The sequence below is a fragment of the Dipteris shenzhenensis genome, chromosome 1 (assembly GCF_047967505.1).
Source record: "Dipteris shenzhenensis isolate YYH24624 ecotype China chromosome 1, Dip_SZ_1.0, whole genome shotgun sequence".
NCBI classification, from domain to species: Eukaryota; Viridiplantae; Streptophyta; class Polypodiopsida; order Gleicheniales; family Dipteridaceae; genus Dipteris; species Dipteris shenzhenensis.
The window spans coordinates 56,461,562-56,465,836 of NC_141596.1; the positions used below are offsets into that span (position 1 = coordinate 56,461,562).

The following is a 4,275-nucleotide window of genomic DNA, read 5'->3' on the forward strand; positions in this document are numbered from 1 at the left end:
ATACAAACTGTTTGAACAATGGAGTGGATCCAAACTTGGATGATATATAAAACTAAAAATGTTACAAGTTCCATGATTAGTCACTCATGTTACATCCTGGCATCCAAGAAAGACTCAATCATTGGATGGTCTAAGTCCTTGGTTTAGACTAAGATGTATACCACATCTTGGAGCAACATCAAAAATCCCATAAAAATCTGCAGTACTTGGACATCTATTCGGTTTGGTTGACTTTCCATGAACCACAAATCATCATGAACACCCAATTAGAGCTTCTGCGGGCCCCATACTTGGCAATGGTGCACAAATGTCCAAGATTTTCAGGATGTGATGAGACATGGCGTACACATCCTGTGCAACATCGAAAGGTGGGGGATTGGTGCAAATTAGGCACTCTGGAGCAACGTGATGAAACCTAGCAATGGAGCTTCGCATAGTGTTGGGGCTATCACTGAGTAATGCGAGATAGTGCTTTCTAGTGCTACTATGGGGTCATCATTTGCCAATCACAAATGCCTAGATACACCTCCTTGGATGACTCTGAGAAGTGTAGCATAATGTTTTGCACATGCAAGTCATTATGCAGAACATTAAGTTGGTGCATGTAATGAATAGTGCAAACTAGTGCACTTAAAATATCATATACATGCTGACGGACCCGTGGAGCTCTAGCAGGCATTTTCGCATCATCTCTGTGAAACACCAGAGATGGTCCCTTTCTGTCATGTCTGAGGTAGGTTAGCCATCTTTCCAAATGATTTCCATTCCAAAACAGACATAGTATCATTGGGTTATTATCATGGACTAGACCTATCTCCCAGATGATGCCGAGATGTATGACATCGCCCAAGCATGTGGCTTCTTCCAATGCACTGGCCTTCAATGCATCAACGAACACAAAAACCCTTAGCACCTTACATGCATAAATCTTGTCCCTTTCAAAGGGAGCGGCAAGAATATTGCACATGTTGATTGTTCCTTTCGTGCCTATGCCCACAGGCGCACTAGGCGTGAATCAGATGTCTCGTCACTGAAGCAGTATGGGCCGCATGGGTCTTGGCACTTCTACATGATCACGCAAGCCATGTGATGTGTGTGGTGCTTGTGCAGGTGAGAATGAAGGAGATGGATGTATCTACTTGTGTAGATAGATTGTGCATTTGTGGTGCAGGTGAAAATATGGGAGATCAAAACTGGCCTGCGCGTGCAGTAGGAGGCAGAAATGGAGGTACAAAAGATGTGGTGAAATGTGATTGTGCATGCGGTGGGAGATGTGAAAAAGGAGGAGGAACTTCTAGGTATGAAAGATCTTGGAAAAAAGGGATACCATGTTCGACATGTTGTGGTGGATGCACTGGTGCATACGCGTGGTGTGGCTACAATGGTGCTTGCGGTTGCATTGGGTGGAATGCGACATATGACTGGGGACGTGGGTGCATTGGTGCTTGGGGTTGTGGTGGATGTAATGCAGTATCTGACTGAGGGCGTGGGTGCATTGATGCTTGTGGTTGTGGCTGTGCTTGGGGGCATGGATGCATTGATGGAAGGGAGGTCGAGGCAACTCCTTTGCCTTTGTAACCGCACCACACATTTTTTATGTACGTGACCCTGGCATCTAGAGTAGGACCCTCCCACTTTGTGTCACATGAGTTTATGTCTCGATCTATTTGACTGAGGCATCATCGGCCCTCCATCGCTAAGTGGTACAAATACTGATCTATAGACTCTACTATGAAAACATATGGAAATCGATCATGCAAGGTCCTCCCTCCATGCTCGGACATTGTCCTCACCAAATTTCGTACACCACTTTCACCATTTTGGAAAGCTGTCTCAATGATGTCTTGATCGACATTCATTAAGAAGTGTACATTCGTGTTTTTCAACACCTTCCTCTGAGACTATGAGATCAAGTTGTTGACACTTCCTCTTCTCACCTGCGTGAGCCATCTCAAGTGCAGTAAGCTGCAACACAGAATTCAAAAAAGAATTAAGTGCCAGGTGCAATAAGAAAATCAATGCAAGCAGTCTAAGAAATGCAAGCAGTCTTAGAAATTACTTAGGTATAACCTCTCAACTCAAGCTCAAGCCTCAAATCATGTAACATACTATAGAAAATCAAAACACAAAAAATGAACTAGGTATAACCTAATCGTGGACTTCACCATTTAACACTAGGCTTCAACTACAACACACAAATATCAAGGGACAGTTGAGTGCCAGACTAAGTGTCTAAAAGCACATCGCATGATTTCTAACTTAGGCTGCAACACACAACTATTGAGTGCCAGACTCAGTGTCTAAGACAATGTTGCATGACATCTAGCTTAGACTGCAACACACAACTATCAAGGGACAGTTGAGTGCCAAACTAAGTACTTGAAAACATCTCTAAACTTATACTATAACACACAACTCTCAAGGGAGAGATGAGTGCCAGAATAAGCATCTATGAAAACATCACTAAGCTTGGACATTAACACACAACTCTTTTAAGAGAGATGAGTGCCAACCCAAGAGTTCCTACAAACAAACATTTTTATACAAACTGAGACTGCAACACATAACTCTCTTAAGAGAGATGAGTGCCAGAGTCTCAGGTAAAAGATAATTATTTATATTATAATTAAAATTGCAAGACACGACAAAAATAGACTGTAACACAACTCTCGCAAGAGAAATGAGTGCCAGCCTGTCTACACACTTAAATACAATACAAAATAAATATTAAGCAATTTAAAAAGACTGCAACACACAACTCTCCTAAGAGAGATGAGTGCCAATCTTAAACAAAACAAGAGAGAGAGAAACATTGATTATTAACAAATGACTATAACAAAAGTAAGGTGCAGTAAGGTACCTATGACAAGAGCTGGTAGGTATGGAAGTAAGCAAGAGGTAGCAGGTAGGCAACCAAGAGGTGCCAGGCAAGCAAGGAGGTGGCTCAAGAATATAGCTGGATGTATTCGTACAAATACCAAAAATAACAATTGTTTCAAATTTATACTATGTTTATTCGTATGAATAACATCGTTTATTCGTACGAATATGTTTATTCATACAAATAAAGGTTTTATTCGTACGAATAACCTATTCATACGAATAAATTAGGAAAAATCGTTGGATTCGTTTTAATTCGAGAAAATCACGATTTTTTGCATTTTTTCGAATCGAAAAAAACATTTGAGCGAATTAATGCAACTTAGATTAAAAGAGCACAGGATAGACAAAAACGTTATTATGATAAGAACCATAGTTTTCGAGAATTCAAGTTGGGTGACATGGTATTTTTGAAAATCATTCCTAAGAAAAGTAATTTAATTATTGGCAGAGATACAAGGCTCTCACCTCGTTTCGCAGGACCTTTTGAAATATTAAAGCGAGTGGGAACATTGGCTTACCAACTTGCATTGCCTCAAAATATCAAAGTACATCCTGTTTTTCATGTGAGCTTATTGAAAAGTTATGTTGCTAATCCTTCTTATGTTTTGCAGGACACATCTAGAATTCAAGAAGATGGAATGTTGAAGGTTGAACCCCAAATTATTTTGGATAGACGAACCAAGCAACTTAACAATAGTAGAAGTTTTGGTAAAATGGGATGTATATCCTATAGAGGATGCTACTTGGGTAGATTTAGATTCACTTATTGCCGAGTTTCCTTCTTTTAAACTCTGAGGACAGAGTTTCTCAGAGAGGGGGCGATTATGACACTCCACATTTTTGTGTGATGCTCCATATTTTGTGTATAATTTTCTTTCTAGTTTTATTAGCAGTAGTTATTATTTTCATGTCAATTTGAGTTTTGAAAATACTAATAAGTGATTTGAGATGTAACAGATCCAAATATATATATATATATATGCATGGGAGTTGTATCAAGAGTTTGCAACTTTAAAGGAGGGTCCAGCTTTGCAGATTCTAAACTTGGAGAACTTGGAAAGGAGTGATTGATTTAAAAGAACTAAAGTTATTGCTAGAATGGCCAGGAATGGAGCAAATAAATTGGTCGTGAAGGGCAAGGAAAGTCGGATAAAGTGGAAAAGCCAGCTAAAAGTGGGAAAAAGTAGGTTGCACCTTTCTTGGATGAAAATAGCCATCACTTTTCATTCCAAACTCAGATTGAGGAGCGCTTTTTTTTGTTGGAAAGCTGAGATTGTGATATACAACTTTACAACGAGGTCAAGATCCAATTCGACAATCTATTAAGTTGAAAACTCAGAATACGTAGGGGCAGCAAGGCAACATATTTTACAAGCTCCAAGATTGAGAGTG

At 39.8% G+C, this 4,275-nt stretch overlaps 1 pseudogene; it reads left to right on the top strand.

The window, feature by feature from the left end:
• Window positions 1-1,300: 1,300 nt before the first annotated feature.
• On the top strand, window positions 1,301-3,678 carry LOC147906082 (uncharacterized; annotated as a pseudogene).
• The last annotated feature ends 597 nt before the right edge of the window (window positions 3,679-4,275 follow it).